This window comes from Lygodium microphyllum, chromosome 11 (genome assembly GCF_053477565.2).
Source record: "Lygodium microphyllum isolate KBCC chromosome 11, Lygodium_microphyllum_v1.1.10, whole genome shotgun sequence".
In the NCBI taxonomy this organism is placed as follows: Eukaryota; Viridiplantae; Streptophyta; class Polypodiopsida; order Schizaeales; family Lygodiaceae; genus Lygodium; species Lygodium microphyllum.
Genome location: NC_141145.1, coordinates 58,175,640 through 58,201,807, shown reverse-complemented (window position 1 = coordinate 58,201,807; position 26,168 = coordinate 58,175,640).

Sequence of the window (26,168 nt, the reverse complement as noted above, 5' to 3'; positions counted from 1 at the left end):
GCACAATTGCATGAGCCACACTCATTTCGCCTTATCCACCGTGTCAACTTCCTCTCTCCTCCACGCTATAGCACTGCTCCCACAGCCTTTTACTACTCATCTTCAATCGTCATTTGCAACACTTCAACTTCCCCACTACCTCTCCATTGTACAATTCCTCCAAGGTCGTGTGGGAGAAGGTAGGCGCTAACATAGTGAATCAACCATAGAATCAACATTAAGAAGAAGAAGAAGCAGACTGGTAAGGGCAAAGGAAAGAGGTGAGGGTAGTTCCTCATGTCCAGTGACCACAAACCCCTTATCTCCCCCCAAGAAGGAAGGGCGGCGTCTCTCCTCTCCCTCAGCATCATCATCATCGTTGCCAGTGCAGAAGAAGCAGCAGCAGCACGACTTCATTATTATCACCTCCAGAAATGCAAGGTTCTCGCACGACACAAAAGACCGATACTCAACAAGCTTCATGCTGCAGCAGGCGCCATCCCCTCCTCTCATCTCCACGCGGCAGTTACAGGCCTCTCGTTTATCCATTTTCAGGATAATCATTAAAAAAAACCCTTGATAATTAAGCTTTTCAACACAACCTTGTTGGTGGTTCACATGCATATCTTTTTGTTACCCTTCATTCAACCCTTCTTTCAACAAGACCATCATCCATTACACATAACAAATTTCCAAGAATTTCCTTTTCGTCAATTTTTGTTCTTTTAGATTTCCATAAAACTTACATTCCTTTCCTTTTCAAACATAAATTTATTTTCCGGGTGGGAGAACTCTAAATCAATATATTTTGTAAGGGTGTACTTTATTTATATACCTTTTTCGGGTTTTCTTCATGAGCTTTATAGTGTGGTTATCTTTCATACTAACTTAAGTGTGATGTTGCTCTTGTGTAGAAATTGCTGAAAATCCCTATCTTTTGAGTATTTGCTTGAAGTTTTATTTGGCATACTTTTAACCCTAGGCTTCAACGTCCTAGTTGTGATTTTATTTTGTGTGTTATTTCCCTCCCTATCCAATGGCAATTCAAAGATGATGAAGAAAAAAAAAGAAGACCGAAGATTGAAGATGAAGTTTTTCAAGGATCTGATCATGGTTCTTCTTCAAGTTTGTTCGCGGGGACGCTTCACACTTTAAGCGTGGGAGGAAATAATGACCAAGAAATATGTGCAAATAAAGGCACCAAAATGTGCTAAACATGGAAACATCCTTCGCAAACTGACACTTTGCTTTTGTGCTCTCTTGTAAAAAAAAAAAACATTTATGAAGCAATGTAAAATGTGTAGTCCAAAAGAGAAACACTATAAAATATTGCTAGGAAAAGAAGAGGTCAAACCCTTTTTGTCTCATTCCAAAAATTGAAAGGTCCTTAGACCTTAGTCCATGTATGTAAATTTGAATTTTATAATTCAAGAAAGGAAAAAGGAGGTTGTTGCAGCCGTGGGATTTGAGGAGGTGGGAGGTTGAGATGGTTACACCCTCTCTCTTCCTTTATCTTCTCCTCTCACGGTTCATTTCTTTCTCTCCCATTTTGGCACAACACTTGCCTTCTTATTCTTGCTTTTCTCTCTTGTGCTCCTTTGCAAAATCTAATGGAGAGTGAGGAAGAGGAAGAGGATGAGGATGGAAGAATTGTCCAATTTCTTGTGTGCCTTCCTCTTGTGTGTCTTGAGGATATGGATTCTTGGTGAGAATGAGAGTTTTCTTGCAGGTTTTCATGGCTAGCAAATGTATTTGCAGCCTCTCTTGGCCGGTTCGTGGTTCATATTGTGCCGTGGTAGGGCGCTGTTCAGTCAGTGATTTGAGATTCCATCCCTTATAGAATTGCTAACTGAAATGTGCTTAAATTGCACTAGGTTCAAAGAGAATGGGAAACAAAGGGAAGTATGGCACTTTGATCCCTTCTGTCCATGGTTCTAAAGTGATGCGAGTTAGGCTTTCTGATCTCTAATGGTCCATCAAAAATGAGATTTTTATTATTCATTCGGAAAGCTCTCAGCTCACCAAGACCACCCAACCATAGGTCTAGATCCGTCGGGGGTCCATCTTCCTGCTTTCCTTGAGAGAGTATTTTTAATTACCTAATTACCTACCACCTTAGGTTTAACATATAAAAATAGCTTCTTTGAATTATCTCCTGATACAAGTTTGTTACACGCATTTAATTCACGACATAAAAATAGAGTAAATCAATTTCTTCTCAATAGTTTCTTTTAGAAAAATACATTTTTACAATGTTTTCTGTTTGAAGATATTATTCTCTCCAAGTTCAGCTCCTCAACTAGTATTGGAACTTTCAAGACACTGTCTAGAATTCAAAGGGTAGTTGGCAGTTCGTAAGAGCCTAAGGAGTTTATGACCAGAGTCCCATGGTATCCTCACCTCCTCCTGTCGAATTTATACTCGCTAAGGCAAAACAAAAAAGAGAAAACCCCTTGGAGTAGGTTTTATTCATGCTAGCTTGGGGGAGGTCTAGCACCATCAAGAACAATGGCTCTGGTCAGCGTTCTTGTGCTCATCGGAATACTAACTCAGTTGACAATCTGTACTCAATCATCCATCTCTTAGCCTAATGATTTTAGGAAAGATTAGTACCTAACGTGCAATCACAAACACTTAATTTGAATACATTATACATTTAAAAAAATTATTTCCAAGACAAATATTTTCTTTCCAAAAATAATAACATCAAGGCAAAACTTAGCATATATACGTGGCAATACCTTCCAATAGTCTTCTTAGATTTTCCCTTCATGGGGATCTAGTTTGGACTAATCAACAACCCTATTATTGAGAATAACTCCCTTAGAGTTTTGTGGATCCTTGCCCATGATTAAGAAAATCTTGGTTAGTTTAATTACAAAAAGTATTGTTCGACAACTCCATCTCAAGGCATTTTATATATCAAGAAGTAGCGTATGTGACTATCCATTAGAGGTTTCATTAGATCAATACCAAATAAAAAATATTAAGTCTTTTAGGGACATAGTACCTTCCTTGTACTCACTTAGGATCATCTTGTACAAACCCAAGTTACCCCTTGGAATTTGTAGTTAAGGATTCCTGTAAAATATTATATGCAAGAAATGATGAAATCCTATTTTATGAATGCACATTTTGTTGCCAATTCATGGAATGATGGCATACTAGCTCCCTTTATTATAAAGTACATGGGGATCCATGATGAGTGCTTGGTTGATGGTATTCACAACTTCAATTGTAATCCAAGTACTCGTCATTCCATTTGTAGTAATTGTGTTTGCAGCATTATTGGCAACTCTTGCCTATGCGACCTTCATAACTTTCTTCTTCAGGACCATGGTATTTAATCGCAAGGTCGTAGAGGGGAATTTTGGCAAGAGAGCCTGGGGTCATCGCAATTGGATTGATGGGAATTTGATTGATGGGGGTTGGCAATCACTAGGAATTTAGGAAAAATCGAGAAGAGTCTTGATTCCACAGGGAAATAGGGTAGAAGGGATGGAGGATTCGATTCCAAGAGCTCACAGAGTATCCTGCTTGTCTTTGTGACGAGAATTCCCATCCTTGCACTTCTCTTGCCCCACTCCCTCTTGCTCTATACTCCTGAGAAGGGCCTCTCCTCTCTTTCTCACACTGCCCTCCAACAGCTCCTCATGCCTTGTATTTATAGCTAAATTGAAGAAGAAGGGTTGTGGCCAAGAAGAAGAGGTCTTTATGGAGGGTATCTTGTCTAATCAACAATCTAGAAGCTTTCAAGATGCGATCTGATGTTGGCGATTTGATATTTGAGGTCGAGAGAAGTTGCCAGAGATGCCATGACTAGTTTGTCCAGATCTCGGATGATCTTACTTCAACCTTCGACGAACTGAGAAAGAGGGGGAGATTGCTAGAGTTATCTGTTGTAATATAGGAGCATAATTCAAGCTTTTTCTTTAGCAATCAGAGACTCCAATTTTGGGAGTGTGAGGTGCCATTTTTTAAAATAAAAAAGGGGGGAGGGTGGCCTATTGTCGTCGTTTTTCTCTTCTTCTTCTTTTTCTTCATGAGCTTTTTAAGATTTAATGCTTAAAGCTTTGATACTTGTTTGCTTTGTTAAGTTTTAAATGCATTTGATCAATTTCAACTTATGGCCCGTGACTCGCGTTCATGTGGTAACTTTTGTGAAGGATGGGTATAGTCCCTAGCAACTTGGGAAAGGGTCATGTTATGATCCTCGGACTATTTTGCTTGAGACTTCCTCTATTTAATGGTTTAGAATTCTTCAAGTCCAATTTGCAAGAAGTTGAGAAGATTAATAATAAAGTCAGAATATCACATCCTCTTTCCCTTAGAGGAATTGATATGTCCTCATCTCGAATGAAACTAGGGATATTGTTTAGATAGTGATTTTTTGTCAATCCAAGTGGCATTCTCTTCAGGGTAGTCTTTCCACTAGACGAGATACTCTCTAAGGGTTTTGCTTCTTAGAGTCTTCTCCCACATGTCAAGTATCTTTTCTGGTTAAAGTTCGAGGACTCCTTGACTTGGCATCACAATTTATTGGTTGTTAAGTACATGGTCTAGGTTAGGAACATATGCTTTCAATAGATTGACATGAAATATATTATGTACATTCAAGTTATTAGGGAGTTGCAGCTTGTAGGCATTTGGTTCTAGATACTTTAGCACCTTATATGGCCCACAATACCTGGGACTTAGCTTCTTGAATTTCTCCAAAGATAAAGAACTTTCCTTTGGATGGACTTGTAGGAAAACCATGTCACCTTCTTTAAAAATGTGTTCTTGCCTTAGTTAATCGGCAACTGCCTTTTGTCGATTCTTGGCGGATTGAATATCTTGCCTTATAGTCTTCACTTTGCTGATCCATTTCTTCCAGCACTTGCCTAGATGCTTTTAGCCATAGGGTAGGATCAAAAAAATTTAGTGGTGTGGGACAATCTTGCCCATATAGTGCCTAAAAAGGAGTCACTTGAATACTTGGATGGTATGATTCATTGTAGGCGAATTCAACTAAGGGTAGATATTGGATCCATCGTTTGGGTTCCCTATTATAATAAGCTCTCAGTACGTCTTCAATAACTTGGTTAACCCACTCTATTTGACCATTGGTTTGGGGATGGTAGGCATTACTGAAGTAGAGTTGGGTTTCTAGAGCTTCGAACAAACTCTTCCAAAAGTTTGATGTGAAGAGAGAATCACAACTGATGATTCTCTAGGGTAATCCATGCAACGTGAAAATTTCCTTAATGAAAAGCATGGTGATATTGGAAGCCTTGTAATTGGTTTTTATAGGAATAAGGCGTGTAACTTTTGTTAGCATATAAATGACTACTATTATGGATTTATATCCTCCTTGTACCAGGGGTAATCCAACTATGAAATCCATGCTGATATACTCCCATTTCATTTGAGGGATGTCAAGTGGATGGAGCTTTCATGGAAACTTGACACATTCAGCCTTAATTCGTTTTCAATTTAGGCATTCGATGACATACTTGAGTACATCACCCTTGAGTCTTTCCCAATAGAAGCTTCTTTTGATTATATTAAGAGTTTTAGCATAACCAAGATGACCCAAAAATGGGGAATCATGAGCTTCCTAGAGTATTTTCTTTTTGAGTTCCTAACTTGCAAGAATACACAGTCTTATCCTATAATAGGCAAGCTCCTTGTTTATGGAAAACTCTTGATACTTAGTCTTGAGTTTTGGATTTGAATCCTTGACAGAAACTTCTCTTAACAATCTTTTATATCTTGGATCCTTCACTGCCTCTTCTTTAGCCATTTCTATAAGAGGGTTATTGGGCATGGAAATCAGTGTAGCAAGAGTTCCAATCCTCTAGGATTAGAGCATTAAGGAATGATTTACGGCTTAGGGCATCCACAATCACATTTTACTTTCCTAGTCTATGCCGATTTCAAAGTCAAATTCTTGCAAGGTCTCAATCCATAGGCGTTGTCTCATATTAAGATGTGGCTGAGTAAAAATCCACTTTAGGCTTTTATGATTGGTGACTAGAGAAAACTTATTACCAAGTAGGTAATGTCTCCATGATTTAAAGGCATGAATTACAACAAGTAATTCTAGATCATGTGTGGCATAGTTTCTTTTGTGGATCTTTAATTTTCTTGAAGCATAGGCTACTAGATGTCCTTCTTGCATAAGTACGCAACCCAAAGCAAGAGAGCTTACGTTAGTTATGACTTAGAATTCTCCACTTAGGTTAGGTTGCCTTAAGATAGGGGAGGTTACCAAACTCTACTTAAGCTTCTCAAAGCTAGATTGTTTCGACAGACGTCCATGTAATGGAGATGTGCTTTTTGAAAAGGTCAATGAGAGGTGCAACAATTGAGGTTGTCTTTAATGAAAACTCTATACCAACCCGTTAGACCTAGAAAGCTTCACATTCCTTAACCATTTTTGGGGGTGACCAATCTTATACATCTTGGACCTTGGCAGGATTCACTAAAATGCCATCTGCCGATACTATGAATCCTAGATATTCAATCTACCTTTTGAAGAAGGCACATTTATTCTTTTTAGCATACAATTTGTAGGCTCTCATTGTTCAAAGAGCTATTCTTAGCTGTGGTCCATGGCCTTCTTCATTCTTGGAATATGTTAAGATATCATCAAAGAAGAGGAGGACAAAGTCATCAACGTGGTCAGAAAATGCCTTGCATCAACTTGTTGAAGGTGGCACGAGCATTTGTTAACCCAAATGACATCAACATAAACTCATAATGACCATACCTTGTGTTAAAAGCCATTTTAGGGATATCTTCCTCCCTAATTCTTATTTGGTAATATCATGATCTTTGAAAATACATTTTCTCCCTAGAGTCAGTAGTAAAGAAACTTGTCTCCCTAATTCTTATTTGGTAATATCATGATCTTTGAAAAGACCTTTTCTCCCTAGAGTCGGTGGTAAAGAAACTTGTATATCTTGGGAATTGGATATTTATTTTTCATTGTTATCTAGTTTAATTGACTGTAATTGATACAAAGGTGGAGTGTTTTGTCTTTCTTTTCTTGAAATAGTACCGGGGCTCCCCATGGTGAATTACTTGGCCCCAGATATATCTGTGGTCTAATAGCTACTTGAGTTGTTCTTTTAGCTCAATGGATTCAAGAATTGACATTCGGTAGGGCCATTTGGCGATGGGGGCAGCGGGTGGAATGAATTGAATTTTGTGATCTACTTCCCTTGCTGGTGGAAGATCTTTCAAGTCTTTTGGAAATACATTTGCATATTCTTTTAGCCAAGATGGTTGATCCTCAGTTTCACTATCCTGTGCTTAGCCTTGTTGAGTTTAATTAGGTAGACGGGGTGCTAGTTGAACCTTAGGGTTCCTTGCTTCTCCCTGAGTGGTTACTTATTCTCATGTGGCCAAAACTAGCTCTCTTCTTCTTCTTCTTCTTGCTCTTGCTGGTGCTTGTGCACTTGAGAGAGGGAGTGTGAGAGAGTAAGGGAGTGAGCATGTGAGGGTGAGGGATTGTGGTGGAGAAGCTCTCCATCTTCTCCTCTCTTCTTCTTCTCTTCTTTCCTCTTTTCTTGTCTCATGCATGGCAATGGAGCTTGGAGCTTGGAGCTTGAGGACTGAGCTTGCATCTTAGATAGTGGAGCTACCGAAGAGCTTATGGGAGAAGGCAACTTAATCGAGCAACATGAAGGTTAGCTCACTATAGTCATAGGTACGAGAGTGTGCATGGCCATCATGTGAGAGGTAGCTATTGCACTTGACTTGAAACACTTGAAACAATAAGCAGTTTATGGATCTTGGTAGTTGAGTGAGAGCTCCCATAGAAGGTGATTGAGTCCACATTGAAAGATGCATCAAAGGAGTTCTAAACTATGAGTACAAAATCCATTTGTGAAGGGAAGGTATTAGTAAAGTGACTTACTAAAAAATATTCAAGGGTATTGGATTTTGTCTTGTACTGAAAGAAAAATAGAATCATGACTCTTCCTAGACCTTCACAGAAACTTAATGTAAAGGTTTTGGAGCTCATAGGAGATCTTGTGCATGTTTAAGGCATAGAAACACTAAAGATTGTGATCATAAGTGCATATTAAATGAAGTTCAACAGACTCAATAGTTATTATCTAAATCTATACAAGGTATATATGGCAATGGTAATGTACCACAATATGTCTGTTGAAGAATGTAATGACAAACTATTTTTTGTTATAAAATTAGATAAAAGTGAGATTTTCAAAGGAGTAAAGCTTGAAAGATCTAGTATAACTTTGATTATTAGAGCTTTACAATTTGAGAAGAATAACCCAAGAAACTTTGATGCTCAATTAGAGTGTTGCATGTGGTGGCTCACTACATTTGAGATGCTACAATTATTCTTTACGCACACAAGCATTCCAAACATCATTCATCATTAGGAATGTGGTATGATGCTCTCAATTGAAGAGTGTGGTCAATAGTTGATGGAATGGCATCTTGCAAGAGACTTGAAAACTTTAGAATGTATGTATGGAATCTCCAATGGTACAAATACAAAGTATCCATGCCTATATTGCTTGATAAAGAGGGTGGAAGGAAAGGAGAGAAAGAGGAGCTAGTAGAGGATGACAAGTGTTGCGTCAATGATGCATTTATTAGCTCTTCAATCCGCTCTTCTCCTCTATATGTGATAGCAATAGCCTATGGAGTTATATCTTTATTGCTCTTCTCCTCCATGGATATAGCCAATGGGAGGTAAATCACTGATGCACATTCACACTGTACAAGCTCAAAATGTATTGTACCTGAAGTAAAAACCATGGGAATAGTGCATACTCTATGTAAATGATCCATATAAACAAAACACCAATTCACCACTTTTTTGGTGGTTCTTCCTTGCTTCAAATACCATCAGTTGTTCTAGAGGCACCCAAGTCATGTTAGATTCCTTGTTGATAGAGTATGTGTAGGTAGTAATGGTGGTCACAAGTCTTCCAAGACTTGAAGGGGGGATCAAACTATGAGAGCACGTGATCAAGGTTGAAGTTATTTGAGAATATCTCAAAGATCTCATCAGCTTACTTGGCAAAGAGTGTCTCATGGATCCATGCATCAAAGTCCACATGAGCCACACACTTTCCATTGAGCATTGAATATATGGAGCCACACACTTTTCACTGGGAATAGTACGATCAACTTGGCTTTGAATTTTTCTACTATCTAATTTAAAATAGAATCTAACATGTTGATTCTTCATTAACATTATGATTTCATCGGGCATTATAATAAAGGATCAATCATCCTTTATCTATAGCACTTGGGGCTCATAGCCCTCATAGATGATAGTAACATCCATACTTGTACTTTCATGTGTATCTTGATCAAGGAATAACCATTTTCCCTTGAGCATCCTCCATCTACAATACTTGAGCAGTAAGCATAAAGTCTGTAAAGCAGTAAGGAATGTGTGTGATTTTTTATATCTATGTTTTTCCTAGAATCCTTGTTGCATAATCCTCTTATGTACTTTTTATGACATATGTACTTTTGGTATGTCTTAAATCCTCACATTCCTTGAATATGTGTAAAAACTATAATTGGCATGAAGCAACTTAAGTGTACATTCTTTGAGCTAGGGGCCTAGTTTTATAGACTTCAATATGTTTGCTAAATTTTTTATGCTACACATGTGCAAAATGTTGCTACACAATGGCCATTCTATGCTATTGAGATTTCTGCATGTATAGACTCGAGGGTTCCATATTTTGGACCCCCCTTGGGCAATGTATCCTTGGAATCATATAAAAATACAAGGTTCTCTATAAGTTTCTTGGCCATATGTCCCTTAATAATTTATCTACCAATTTGGAGGTGGCAACACTTGGAAGGACAAGTGCAACTCTCAACATTTTGCCACTTACAGCAATTAGAAGGGTATACTTCTGTAAATATGATAGAATTAGTTACATAGAGATCATAAAAGTTCTCATTCTCAATGTGTTGCAAAAATGTTTTTTTTTTTTGCAATGTTTCATTGAACCTTACAATGGGTGTAATATGTATTTGCTTTTGCATGGATACATATTGTGCCAACACCTCTATTAAAAGGTGAGAATCAATCTTCCTTTATCTGAGAGCTAAAATTTGACCGTTTTAGTACTTTGATATATCTATAATTATAGATGCTTTTACCCTAAAATCTCCTTCATACTTGGATGCATATGCATCTAAGATGAGCAATGATATATATACATAATCCAATTTCCTACTTTATCTTTCATGTAATGAACTTCTATTGAGAGAATACTTGTTCTTCTCTTAGGCCCTTCTTCATCAGGATGAGTTTCATGCGGGTTTGCCAGGTATGAAACACAACTCCTTTGGAACGGGAATTTGGAGAATCTCTGCCCATGTTAGACTTGTAGGAACAATAGCAAATAAATTTCAAAATTATCAGATTTAAGCAGTATAAGAGTTGGTTGAGATGTGTCAAAAGACACAAGTGCTTAGAGCACTAAAAATGAGTGTCAATAGACACTATGTTTCCTCCTTGAGTCTTCCAAATCTACAATATCCTTCAAGATGTTTCGGATCCAAATCTTCCCCTTCTTGATTTGGGACCTTCAAATCTGAGTGAGAGTGGGTTGCTCGAAGTGGCAGGAGAGAGAAAATGATGATATTTTTGAGCTTGATGAAGTTTGGCTATGGCTTCCTCGATTAGGGTTTTGACCCAGCCCTGATTTTTTGCTAATTGTGGGAGCTATACTTGATCATTTAAAATTTTCTTTATATGAGGATGAAGCTTACTTCAAGGACTATCATTGTTCTATGATGGTGATTGAAATCACACTGCGTAAAGATGGATCAAAGCCTTTGATCAGCATGGGCGGATATTTTGATAGTGTGACGAATCTTCAGCAATGCTGAAGCATAGAATGACGAATGTCACAACATGATGTGCCATAGAGAAGTGGATGATGTTGAGGAAGATTTCCTTAGAAGAGTTCATGATGAATGGTGGCCTATAGTGTGAAATCCATAAGCTCCAAGATGCCTAGGTACTGTGCCTGGCTATGGAGGCCATAGAACAGAACCTGAGAAAATTGACAATGTTGAGTAGTGGATGAGGCAATGTCAAGTTTTGACATGATACAAAGAAGCATTAGCATTGGGAGAAAATTTCTCTAGAAGGAATCTTGGTAAGATTTGGCCTGTGGAGTGAGATACAAGAGCTTCAAGCTGACAGGGTGCAGCTGGCTATGGCAGCCATGAAGGCAAGCTTGAAGGTGGAGATGGAAAGTGAGTTCATAGACTAAGACTAAGCTGAGCAGAGATGGACCAAAGGTGAAGATCTACTAAAATGAGCTTATCCATGCTCAGCTGCACTCTGATACCATGTTAGAATACACAGGATCTAGAGTATGGCAGATGCTGAAGCTATGGAGGTTGAAAGAGGAAGAAGAGACTCATGAAGACATTGACCCTATGGAGCCCCGAGAGGAACACCAAGGAAAAGGGAATTCTCTTGCAAGAAAATCTATCTTGTAACATCAACAAGCTTGTTTATCATGTTTCATATGATCACAATGAAGAAAAGAACACCAGGCACAACAAATCTTCATGCAGCATCATGTAAATCTCCCACGGTTTTTAATAGAATCAACCATATTCTTCAACATCTTCATAAAATCCATAAATGGAACAAAGAAATCAAAGAAGTACACCATCTTTGAATGAAAATACATCACATAGTATTCATCTTCAATATCTTCATAGTCTTCTCTCTCAATCTCTCATATACAATCACTCTGTTTCAGTAGAATTGGCTATCTCTGACTCTCTCTCACACACTCCATCAATAATACATCATATCCTCACTACAATCTCTCAAAAATTACTCTCAATAATCACTCTTAGGTCGTGGATACCCCTCCAAAGAGGTATGTCTGATATGAAAGGTCACCAGAGCCACTACAGTGTCTCTTCACAGCTCACTACTGTCACTTTACTCTAGTCTTCTCTTGAGTCTTCAGCAGCTACTTCTTCCACTTCCTCCAGCTCTTTTGCACTTGTATTCACCTCTTTCCAAGGCTATAAAACTTTCCCAAAAATCACACATACATTCCACAGAACACTTACAGAACAGTCTACAGAACAGTACCAGAACAGTTACAGTACAGAACAGAACAGAAACAGAACAGAAGCAGAAGCTCTACAGAAGACCTACAGAAGGTTACAGAAGGTCATCAAAACCACATAACTCATTCTCAAACCATTCAAAACTCTCACAAACCATTCAATAAACTTTCACAATATCTCATTCTTCATCAATCAATACTCCATCCCTCCTAACAGAAGACAATCAGAACAAAAACAGACCAAAACAGAAGGTATACAGAACCATTCAGAACCTATCAGAACATCACAAAACCACCAACAAACATCATGATCTTCCAAAACACAATCAATATCATCTAAAACACTCTCAAACCACTTCCAAATCAATCAATCATCCCTTAAAATCAACCATTCAGCTCTCAAAAATAACAAAAATCAGCCAAAAAACAAGTCATTTCAACACTCAACACCCTAACAAAGACAAATTGTCACACAAGTGAATTAGGTTCCAAGATTGAGACTTGGACTCATAAACACAATCTTTTGTATTGACAATGACAAGACACTTTACTATAAAGAAAAGAGTACTATCATTGCTTAGAAAAAGAGTGCAAGTACAATACTTTATAGGAATTGAGTAGTGGCACTTTCTCCTACTGTGCATATGGGATTCTGGTGCTGAGCCCTCACTCCTCCTTACAAAGGGATTGAAGTAGATGTGATTGCAAATATCTCAACACATATGGGATTCTGGTGCTGAGCCCTCACTCCTCCTTACAAAGGGACTGAAGTAGATGTGATTGAAAATCTCTCAACACATTTCAACATGGCATCAGAGCTATCACAATTGACTACAACCAATTCCTTGAAGAAGACAAACATGAATTATACCTATGTAGTATCTCTTCTATTCTTGATTCATATTCTTTTTATGCTTAAATTTGTTATATTGTGTATGTTATGAGCATCTTATGTTATGAATATTAAGCATATAAAAAGCTCACTCAATCATCATCAATCATCATTTAGATTGCAGATATGTTGAATTGTAGATATGTCTTGCTTAGTCACCTTAAAAGTTTCTATTCGGAAAACTCTTAAGGAAATGCCTTTCTCAAGAAAACTAGTTTTTGCGACGTGAGAACTCACAAGCTTTCTTCCTATCAAATCCGTGCTCAATTTGGAGTTTTGTATCAAAAGTTATGTTAGTTCAAGTAAACTTGACTTGAAACACGAAAACAAATAGGAGAATAGCTTTTCGTGTAGACTTCCATGATACAAGTTTCATCATGATTACTCACTCTTGTGTTTCTACATTTGTGCCAAAATTAGCTAGATCATAATCTATTCTTGGCCAAAAAGTAAAGTGATAATGTTTTGAGTGTTGTTCATATTTCTCATCAATGTTGGACTGATTTTTCCTCACACACATTTTGTCTATTATGGGTTGCTTTATTCTTACCCAAGTTTTTTTTATCTTGGGTCTCTTTATTTTGGAGTATGCTTTTTGAACTAGATGTCTTTCTTTACAACATAGCTTCTACTTATGATTTGTTATGTTGCATTTTCATTGTTATTTTGTATATGGTGTGTAGATTCTCTGATCTCATACTATATGTATTCTCTTTATCAGCTATGTCAAATTCTATAATCATCAACGGATTTCCTTCTAGACAACATTCCATCCCTCACTTTCAAGGATAAGGATTCCTTGGGCGGAAAGTAAAGATGCTACTAATTCTTAAGGCAATGACTTGCATGATATTATTCTTGGTAATTATGAATGTCCACCTCAACCAATTATTCACACTCATGATAATACCCTTGTAATTGAAGGACCTATCTTTGAATAATGGCAAATTGTTTATAGTGAGTGGATGAGACACAACAAAGCAACTCATCGATATATTATTTCTACTCTTCAAGAATATTTTATGCTTGATGTATGTAATCTTTCAGCCTCACAAGCTATATGGGAGTATTTGATAGCAAATTTCGAGAAGAAATCTATTATAGAAATACTTTATCTTTGTAGTTAGCTCACTGAGTTACAATATAACATCACAACTTCTATGAAAATACATATTGAATCATTCAAGAGCATTATCAATCAACTTGCTCCTAATGTTGGTGATGCTATTCCATGAAAGCAATTGGTAACACAGCTTCTAGACATTATAAAGGATCCTCTTATGATAATGTTATTAACATATTATCTAACAAAGATGGGATCAATTTTATTCAAGCTTGTATATTTTTGATTGAATATTCATACCGACATGAACAATAACACACAAATCAAGAAACAGTTCTGATCTCACAACACACAGTTAGAATAAATCAACCAAGCTTTATTTTCTCAAAGGCATCCCTTTTCATGTTATACACGACGTAGGAGCCTTTGTGGTGGTAACTTCTCTCATCTCAAGTTTCTTAACAGACATTGTTCTTATTGCAATAGAAATGGTCACACTACAGATGATTGCTAGGCAAAACAATATGGTGAAGAACATGGTATTACAAATAAAAAATCATGCTATTGTGATGTTATGAGGACAGTGCGAAAAAGTATGGAATGCATCATCAATCGACTTCTTTATTGATCTAGAGAGTCAATGTGATCTGAGCCATTAGTGCTAGTGTGAGTTACATGGATTATCCAAAAATACTAGATTTTTGGACAATTTTGGCCTATTTTTTATATTATTTATTGTAAAAATCCGAAAAAGCTAGAAAAAAGCTTCTAGATTAGGATGACATGCAAAAAGCTAGTTGCTTTTCAGCCAATTAGGGGATCTTCACAAGAGGGACAGATTGACGAAATTGTGCACATCGCGATCGCTGTAAGCAAGCTAAAAACTGCAGATTGAACTGAAAGAAGAAGGAGTGATCTGGGAGATCCGTGTGTAGGTATCCTGAGGTTTTACCCCCCTTTCGGAGTCAATAGAGCCATTAGATTTCGGTTTCAGGCAGCAGAGAAAGAACTGATTTTTCTGATCCACGTTTTTAGTCTACGAAGGAGCTCTAAGAGAACTAATGCCTAGAGATTGCTTTTGAGTAGTGCAAAGATTCCAAGTTCTTTCAATACATATTGATTCAATTCATTGTGCTTTGTCTTTGTCGTGTTTACCACTTGTGTATTCTCTTTTTTCTCTTCCATCTCCTATCTCTACTTTCTTCTACCTTTTATTCCCCGGTGGATTTGACCTTTTGACAAAAACCCCTTTGACATTAGTGAACCCAACGTGAAAGGTCGTCAGAAGAATGAAATACAAGATGGGAGAATCTTCGAATACATTCTCCAGTGATGTTTTGCAACAGTTGGTGCAAAATATAAATATGCTTATGCAGGTACAACAACAACAACAACAGGTGATGCAAGCTTTAGCTCAAACAGAAAGTGTTGTGATGAATGCTTTGCAAGCAGTTGAGCGTGAGGTGAAGTTATTCAATGGCAGGAATGCTATCTGCATATGTATATACCTATGCTTAGAAGATGGAATTCTTTGGGGTGGCTCAATCTGCATGGAGTTAGTATTTTGTACGTGTTACTGTTCATGAACTGAAAGCACAGATTACCGGATTATACTTGCAGGGTACAGACTGGGTAGCCTTCAAGAAGACACTTAGGGAAGAATTTTATATTGAGGATACCAGTTTGATTACGCACAAGACTTTTCAAGAGTGGGTTATACAACCCAATAAGGATCTTGTGGCTACGGAATTGTTAAGAGAATTTGAAAGTCAATTTGAGTAGTTGGATCTTGCAGAACAGCAAGCTCTTGCAAGTCAAAAAATTGAATTGTTCCTACAGGCAGTTGATCCTGAGCTTCAAGAGAAGCTTGATGATTTGCTGGAGAATCAAACTACAGAGATAGGTTTGAAAACAGAATGGAGACATGTCAAGGAAGCTATTACTGCACTTGTGAAGAAGCATAGAAGAAGAGAAAGATTACATGTCTCTAGCTTGCCCATTGTTACGGGCAAGAGAGTTGATGTATCCAGTAAGCCACCTACTTCTGTGGCTAACCCTATGATTGTACTTGTTATTGTTTCCTCTATTAGGGAAGATGTCTTAGATGAATCGGTCAAAGGCATGCAAAATCTTCAATTGAAGGTTGCAAAATTGGATGAAAAAGGACAAGAGGAAAGGGGACGGGCAGCAGCTTCTAAGCCTGGAAAAAGATGTATGTGGTGTGACAGTTTGCAGCACGAGAGAAAGAATTGTGTTGCCTATTAGGAGGCCTTGGCAAAATAGCTTATCTTTTGGAAAAATGGCAAGATCCATGTACAGGAAACGGGATTGCCTCTTGCTTTGAATTTTGGAAAGGGAGGTATGCAGCAGTTGTTGGAAGACTTGGCTGTTCGAAATGCTTATGCAGCAATACATGCTTCTACTTTTGGTTTACAGTTGGATAGAATGCATGGCCAAGTGATGGTTGGTCCAAAGGCTGAAATATGGACACATGCTTTACATGCAGTTGAAAAGAGAAATGTTACTAATAGTGAAGTGTCTCATGTAAGGCAAGACATTCATGACATAACTGGTTGGGAATCACTAGTAGATGCATATTCAGTGTATGCATATTTAGCAAAGGTACAAAACACGGATGTACTTGCGGAAGAAAAACAAAAAAGAGATGAAGATATTGTAGGGACATCTAAAAGAATGACAAGAAGAAGTGTGTGGATCAGCCTAAAGATGCAAATTAGCCACCTCCCGAGCATGTTATGGGAGAGGTCACTTAGGAGCAAAAATAGGATAACAAACAAGAGGGCAAAAAGAAGGGCAAGCAGCTAGGATATAAGTTGCAATTTGACATTGAGACAGCCACAGATCTTAAGAAGGTTCTTGAAGAACGGATCTTAAACAGTCGGGTGGAATTTACCTTGGGAGAGGTGCTTGGCATTGCCAAGTGAGAATTTCATGATGAGATCATTGACATAATTAAAAGGAAGTGACAATTTCTTGGTGATATCACTAGTGCATTGGTGCAATTTGAAAAGGAAACTGGTTTTTTGGGTATTTGGGCTGAATATGAGCATGAAGTAAGTATAGGATTGTCTATGCAGGATGCTACTAATCAATGGACAACATGTGGAAAGGAGAAGAAAGTGGCTGAAAATGCATTGTCTTGTAGCAATATGCATGGTGGAGTAAGGCAAATGCAACAATATGGAGAAGAGACTCTAGGATTTATTCCTCGAAGTCACTACACAAGAAATCATTGGGCTAGAGCTACCACTGAAACGGTAGTGAAAATAGGGGAATGTGAAACTCCTTGTGTTGATTTACTTGACCATGGGTCTGAGATAATTGTCATTGAGAGTGGATTGTATGAAAATGGTGCATGACCTGTGGATACTGATCATGGTTGGCATATGAGGGCTGCAAATAATTCTTCGGGAGAGCTTTATGCTTCATGTCCTAATGTAAAAGTGACAATTGGTGATGTACAAGAAGAGCAACACTTCTTTGTGTAAGATAATTCCTCATATGCAGTGATTTTGGAACAACCCTATATTACAGGTGTGCATATGGAAACAAAGGTGCTTGATGATGGTTCTGCTTATGCAAAAGTCAGAAGCAAGGATGGGAGAAAAGTATTCCAATTTCTTACTATTTGTATTAATCATCCTAGAAATCGGGATATGCTTCGAGAGTTTCCTTTGGTTCCAAATGCAAGGGAATTCAAAGACCTGGACTTTCATTAAGCGCTACTATAATGCGGGGCTACAGTAGTGCTATTCAGTGGGTATACTCACCTCTTGATGAAATGAAGCATGTATTTACTATTGGTAAATCTTAGTTTACATCAAACAGTTCATGTTTGTTTAAGCCTATGGAAGCTATATGTAGGGCTGAACACATATCTATGAAATGGGGAACTAAGAAACTGAGAGCATTGGGGTTGTTAGCTGAAAATGATGGCATTTCAGGCATATTTTATGGGCCGAATATTAATGACACTATGGTTGAAATTTCAGCAACTATACATGTAGAAAATGAAGCTGAAAACAGAGTGTTGTTAGTATGTTCTTTGGATATGTATGATGTTATAGCATTGTTTGCTCAGCAGGAAGGATTACAATGGGCTGAAGCACTTGTAGAGACAAAGTATAAGACAGTTGACAAAAAGGTGAAACCAATTGCTTTGCCACTTCCACCAGAGAGTGAGGGCATGTATGAAAAAGTGTCAAGGCAGCCAAGCTTATGGGATCCTAACGATATAGGTCATTAGTTTACATCTGAAACATTACAGGAATTGAAAGTTGGTACATAAGGGTCTTTTGCATGCTGAGAGAGATTGTTTTATGTGGATGTTGGCTAGACATGGGAAGGCATTTGCATTTTAGCCAAGTGAAATAGGTTGTGTGGATCCAAATGTTGTCTCTCCTATGGTCATATTTACTGTGCCACATGTACCATGGAACTTGAGGCCTATTCCAGTGCCTAAAGCTTACTTGCCAAAGCTGATGGATTTACTAAATGAAAAGATTCACATGAAGATCTTGGAGTTTTCTTCAGCCCCGTACTCAAATCGTTGGTTTACTGTGCAAAAAAAAAAGGGGCTTTGAGATTTATTCAAGACATGCAACTGGTAAATAAAGTGACCATAAGAAATGTAGGTGCAAGTCCTGTGGTTGATGAATTTGCCCAGGGTTTTGCAGGCAGAGCGATTTCTTTGGGTGATCTTTACTTGGGGTATGATTAGTTCAGCTTGCAATTGAAAGCAGGGATATCACAACCATGAAGACTCCTTTGGCGTTAGTACGGATATGTACTCTCCCACAGGGTGCAACAAACTCAGTGGCACACATGACAAATGCTATGAATAGGGTACTCATGGATTTTATACCACAATTGACTATGCCCTTCTTGGATGATGTTCCAATCAAAGGGTGTGCAATGGATGAAAAGAATGAAGAGATGGATGCTCATGGATGCAGACAGTTTGTTGCAGACCATATTGTGGATTGTGAGAGGATTTTGACACATCTAGAAGAGGTGCATTTAACTCTTTTTGGACAAAATTTTGTCTTTGGAGTTGAAGAGGTTTTGATGGTTGGGCATATGTGTGGGCCTTATGGGCGAAGGCCATCACCAGCAAAAATAGATGGGATTGATAGAATGCAAGATGTATGCATGAATGTATCAGAGGTGCGTAGATTCTTGGGTGCATGTGTGTTCTATTTGATATGGATTTCTCACTTTGCACATGTAGCCGATGCTCTTTATCAAATTCTAAGGAAAGGTCAGAAAGTTCATTGGGAAAGGAAGCATCAGAAAGCAATGAAGAAATTGAAGAAACTCTTAAAATTTGCTCCTACATTAAGATAGGCTGACTATTCACATGGAAAGTCTATCATTATTACTATTGACACAAGCCCAATCGGGATTGGATGGGCAATTGGGCAAGATGATGAGGAAGGACAAAGATATACAATTCACTTTGGTGCTAAAGTATTGATTGAACGACAGAGAAGATATCCATAGGTTAAAAGAGAATTATGGGGAATTGTGACAGCCCTTAAATGTGACAGGGAGTATTTTATGGGTGCTCATGTAGTCATTGAGACTGATTGTTTGCTGGTATTGGGTATGATTACTAGTTGCGCTACTCCGGACATTGCTCTGCTTCGGTGGATTGCATACATCAAATCTTTGAACCCTGAATTTCAACATATTGCAGGAAGAGATAACCTAGTGTGGCAGACATGTTATCTCGAGCACGTTATGAGAATGAAGATGGGATGATGGATGAGGAGGAAGAAGATGACTTTCTTATGGCTGAAAATGATGTTGCAAGAGTGAATTTAGCAATGCAAGGTGTTGCTACAGCATTAATAGAAGCTTGGACAACAAAGAGAAGACACTTTAGATGTTTTGTATCTTGTGTAGAAGTGTTTTTGGATGACAAATATACAGGAGAGTGGCTGAGAATTGGTCAATACCTCAGTACATTAACAAAGAGAGATGAATGGTCAGATGAGGACTTTAAGAAAATCAAGAGAAAAGCGTATGGTTTTTTTAAAAAAAGATGGATACTTATGGAAACATGCTAAAAATAAACACGGTATGCCATTGAGAGTTTTGGGTGACAGAGCTTCACAAGTAAAATTAATGCAAGAATTTCATGAAAGCTTGTGGGCTGGTCATAGAGGTGTTTGGGGTACTTTTACAAAGATCAAAGAAAGATATTGGTGGCAGGGTATGTATAAGGATGTTGCTCACTTTGTGAAAACATGTACGACATGCCAAATGTATTCATCTGTGAGACATCGAGATGGATTGCAACCCACATATCCATTGTCTCTTCATTTTAAGTGGGTGGTGGATTTGGTCACAATGCCTAAAGGTCTTTGGAAAATGAGGTATCTTCTGCTTGCTCGTGAAGACTTGACTAATCAAGTGGAAGGGAAAGCTTTACGTACTAAGACAACAAATGCTGTGTGTAATTTTTTCTTAGAAGAGATCTTTTGTCGGTATGGCTGTGTGGGAAAAATTACAGCAGATAGGGGTGAGTTGGCTGCAGATGAAGTTCATGATTTCTTTGCACGGTTGGGGATAAAGCTTGCTTTAACTTCAGCCTATAACCCTGAAGGAAATGGAAAAAGTGAAAGAGGTCACCCACCTATTATGAAGGCATTGGCAAAAGCATGTGGAGAGAAGGTAAAAGAGTGGCCATGATTTCTCCCTTATGCTTTGTGGGCCGACAGAACAACTCATAGTGCTGTTACAGGATATATGCCTACAGAATTGATGTATGGTCAAAAACCTATCATGCCAATAGAAGAGATAATAGTCACATGGAGTATGTTACCTTGGGAGGAGGATTTAAATCGAGAGGAGTTGTTGGCCTTATGCATTAGACAGTTGGAAAGAAAGTCAGAAGACATAGAGGCAGCAACTGCAAAGTTAAGGGCAGCAAGGATACAGAATAAGAAACAGTTTGACAAAAGACATAGATTGAGACCAAGAACCATACAAGATGGGGATTGGGTATTGGTTTATGATATAGTTTAGATAACTAGCATAGTGCCATGCGTAAAGTTTCCAAAAGATGGTTTGGACTCTATGTGGTAAGATAGGTGTTTGATAATTCTACTTATGCATTAAATGAGCTGGATGGGATAGTCATCAAACTTCCGGTAGCAGGGAAAAGAATCAAGTTATTCAAAATGCAGGAATCTACTACCTATGAGTTGCCAGAATTGGAAGAAAATAGTGGTCCTGATACAGGGGCTAGCTAGGAAGATATGAAAGATGAAGAAGTAAAGGATATGATTGTAGAGGATAAGGAGGACTTAGAATCCGGTGATAACTAGGATTTTGACACGTACCGGAGGATGTGCAGATTCAGAGGGGGTGGATGTCGTGATGTTATGAGGACTGTGAAAAAGTATGGAATGCATCATCATTCGACTCCTTTATTGATCTAGAGAGTCAATGTGATTTGAGCCATTAGTACTAGTGTGAGTTGCATGGATTATTCGAAAATACTAGATTTTTGGATAACTTTAGCCTATTTTTGATATTATTTATTGTAAAAATCTGAAAAAGTTAGAAAAAAGCTTCTAGATTAGGATGGCATGGAAAAAGCTAGTTGCTTTTTTAGCCAATTAGGGGATTTTCACAAGAGGGATAGATTGACGAAATCGCGTGTATCGCGATCACTGTAAACAGGCTGAAAACTATAGATTGAACTGAAAGAAAAAGAAGGAGTAATCTAGGAGATCCGGTGCAGGTGTTCTGCGGTTTTACCCCCCTTTCGGAGCCAACAAAGCCATCAGATTTGGGTTCCGGGCAGCAAAGAAAGAGCTGATTTTTCTGATCCACGTTTTTGGTCTACGAAGGAGCTCCAGGAGAACTAATGCCTGGAGACTGCTTCCGAGTAGTGGAAAGATTCCAGGTTCTTTCAATACATATTGATTCAATTCATTATGCTTTGTCTTTGTCGTGTTTACCACTTGTGTATTCTCTTTCTTCGCTTCCATCTCCTATCTCTACTTCCTTCTACCTCTGATCCCGGTGGATTCGACCTTTTGACAAAAACCCCTCCGAAAATGCTTACCTAGAGATTATTCTCCTTATGATTACTGCAAAAAGAGTGATCATCCAACCCATCTATGTTTCAAGAGGCATTTTGATTCAAATTGTAATAGAGCATATGCGACTGCACATGACAACACTACTAAAGAAGCAAATTGTGTGAGTTATTCTATCTCTTAGGAAAGGATACTTCATGTTTGTGATGGATCTCTTTTTATTATTGATTTTGGTGCTATGAGAAACATTACATATCATTCCCAATGGTTACATAATTATCATTGTATTCTTCTCTAGAAATTGGTTTATCTTGCTGATGACACAACCTATTAAGTCAAAGGTAAAGGTGAATTATATCTTAGTAATTTTTCTTCAACAAGAATTCTGCATGGAATTTTACATGTCCTAGATCTACAAAGAATCTTCTTTCAGTTCCAAGACTTGTGGATCTTAATCTCTTTGTCGGTTTTGACCATACCAAGTGTCACATTGAGAAAGACGGTCAATAAACCATAGCTGTTGCTCCTTGAAATGGTAATCTTTTTGAGTTATCTTTAAATGAAGATATTGCAAATGTTGTTACATCTCCTAGCAATCTTAACAGCAAAATATGGTATCATTTCTTTATTTACTCTAACTTTTTTAAGCTTATCGATCTTTATCAGCGTGACCTCGTTCAAAGTATAGAATTCAAAGCTCATTCTCATATGTATATTTGTGAATATTGTGCACTTGAAAAGGATTTTCGCAGACCCTTTTCCATTTCCACCACAACTCATTCAGCTAAAGATTTGCTTGATCTTATTCACACTGATATTTATGGACCTTTTCCTCTATCAAAATCTTAATATCCATATTTCATGACTTTTATTGATGACTTCTTAAGATACACCACTATTTTTCTATTGCGATGCAAATCAAAATCTTTATTATCTTTTACGCAATATCAAAAAGCTGCAAGACTTCATACTGGTTGTAGCATTAAGAAACTTCACAATGATAATGGTGAAGAATACATTTCAAATGATTTTGATGATTATTGTAATAATCAGGGTATTCATCTCATGAATATACAGTTCCCTACTCTCCTCCAACAGAATGGTATTGTTGAACGTAAAAACAAGACTACTCTCAATACCATGCAATGTATGTTCATTCATTCTAGCTTATCTCAATGCTTCTAGGCAAACCAGTCTTAACAACAGTATTTGTGCAAAATCATCTTTCTACAACTACTCTTAGTAAAATACTGATTACTACTTGGATAAGTAAAACTCCTTCTATTTCATATTTTCAAACTTTTGGATATATTACTTATATTCATGTATGAGAGCGGATTTTTAGAGCCTATTTTTGAAGCAGAAATGAGCTTGAGAGCTATAAAAGAACAATTTTTCATGCAAAATGAAATGGTTGTAGATCAATGAGCATGAGTTTTTCTAGATAGAGTTCAATGCCAAGAACCCAACACAAGTCTCGGTTCGTCCATTGGAGTCAGTTTGACCCCCCATTTAATACCTGCAAAGTTTTTCTTTATAAAGCAAGTATGGGATCCGAGACCTGAAAAGTGCATGATAGAGGCCAACTTTATAGATTTTAGCACCAGAAGTTGGCTGTCCAGTCCATTCACAAAGGAACCACTTATGACAAGTGAACATGCAAATTTTGAGCTAGCTATTTTTGTGGTTAAGTTTAAAGCTTAACTCGATTAGGAATGAAAAGGCATGAAACATAAAACGTGGGGGGGAGGGGCACCATTTTTTTTTGTGCCTTCAAATTTGATTTGAAAATGTCATTTTTAGCCTATTGGAATCATGAGGAAGGAAGAGGGCAGCAAAATACTAAATTTCTTTGCCATCCATCACTCCAATCTGATCGACAAATGATGCAGTAAATCAAAATATCTCATTTGAGTCTTTTTCTCTCCTCTCTCCTCTTGTTATGTGTTTCCATGGGTAAGTGTATGAGAGAAGGGGGTAAGCTGAGATGAAATAATTTGATCATGGGATGATGCGGGAGCATAAAGAAGCATAGATCGAGGTTGGAAGGATCATTAGTGGTTGTTGGGAAGCATGAGTGGACCTCCAATTATGAGATACGTATGCCATAAGAAAGGCGTGATTTTATCAGTAAGTCTTGGATTTCATTATTTTATGATAAATTTTGGTTGAAAATGGTTGAAAATGATTGTATTTGATTGCCAATGCTTTGATTTATTAGCAATATTCAAGAAATCAAGAAAAATTAGTGATCTAATAATTTTATGCTAAACATGCAAAACCCGCAACATTGTGGTTTAAGGAAAATTATGCATTTTTGGGGTTTTGCCAAGTGTATACTATTCCTATGGGATGAAATATGATAGAAAAATCATTCTTAATAAGGAATCGTGAGGAAGGAAGAGGGTAGAAAAACATTGAATTTCTTTGCTATCCATCACTCCAATCTGATTGACAAATGATACAGTAAATCAAAATATCTTGTTTTAGTCTTTCTCTGTCCTCTCTCCTTTTGTTATGTGTTTCCATGGGTTAGTGTATGAGAGAAGGGGGTAAGATCATGGGATGATGCAGGAGCATAAAGAAGCATAGATCGAGGTTGGAAGGATCATTAGTGGCTGTTGGGAAGCATGAGTGGACCTCCAATTATGAGATACGTATGTCATAAGAAAGGCGTGATTTTATCAGTAAGTCCTGGATTTCATTGTTTTATGATAAATTTTGGTTGGAAATGGTTGAAAATGATTGTATTTGATTGTCAATGCTTTGATTTATTAGCAATGTTCAAGAAATCAAGAAAAATTAGTGATCTAATAATTTTATGCTAAACATGCAAAACCTGCAACATTGTGGTTTAAGGAGAATTATGTGTTTTTGGGGTTTTGCCAAGTGTATACTATTCCTATGGGATGAAATATGATAGAAAAATCATTCTTAATAAGGAATCGTGAGGAAGGAAGAGGGTAGAAAAACACTGAATTTCTTTGCCATCCATCACTCCAATCTGATTGATAAATGATGTAGTAAATCAAAATATCTCATTTTAGTCTTTTTCTGTTCTCTCTCCTCTTGTTATGTGTTTCCATGGGTTAGTGTATGAGAGAAGGGGGTAAGTTGAGATGAAAGATTTTGATCATGGGATGATGCAGGAGCATAAAGAAGCATAGATCGAGGTTGGAAGGATCATTAGTGGCTGTTGGGAAGCGTGAGTGGACCTCCAATTATGAGATACGTATGTCATAAGAAAGGCGTGATTTTATCAGTAAGTCCTGGATTTCATTGTCTTATGATAAATTTTGGTTGGAAATGGTTGGCTAAACATGCAAAACCCACAACATTGTGGTTTAAGGAAAATTATGCGTTTTTGGGGTTTTGCCAAGTGTATACTATTCCTATGGGATGAAATATAATAGAAAAATCATTCTTAATAAGATCAATCAATCCAAATCAATAAATAAAAAATATAATTAATTATCCATAAATAAATAGTAAAAATAAAAATAAGAATAATAATAATATATTTTTATATTAAAAAATAGAAAAAATTAAAATTGTGTTTGTGGATGTATGATAGAGCTGAGGAATGAGGTTTCAACCGAATCTCTATGTTAAAGTGGGTTTTAATTGATTTCATGAAAGAAAAAATACATTAAAAATATTCCTAAACCTACCAGCGAATGCATAACTTTAAGCCGTACAGAGAAGAGGCACAAAAGTTTTGTATTAGAGGTTAGGGTAATATACCCTTTAGACACTCGTGGCTGCAAGGCCATGTGGCGTGGTTTGAAGTGTGTAGTAGAGACCTCGGGACTAGTGCCTTAGAGCGAGTGTTTGGCCTGTTTTAGGTCTCGACAGGTGGTGCATTTTTGAATCTTGCTCAATAGGGACCGATTTATTAGTATATGCCAAATGGCAGTAAGATAGATCCAAAAGACCATCAAGCTGAGTTTTAGAAGAAGCAAGAAAGAGCTGAATGGGCTAGATGGCAGGCTGAAATTATTAGAAGATATTATCTGCAAAGGAGTGGTTTGATATCCCTACAAGGGAGGGTTTTTAGTAAC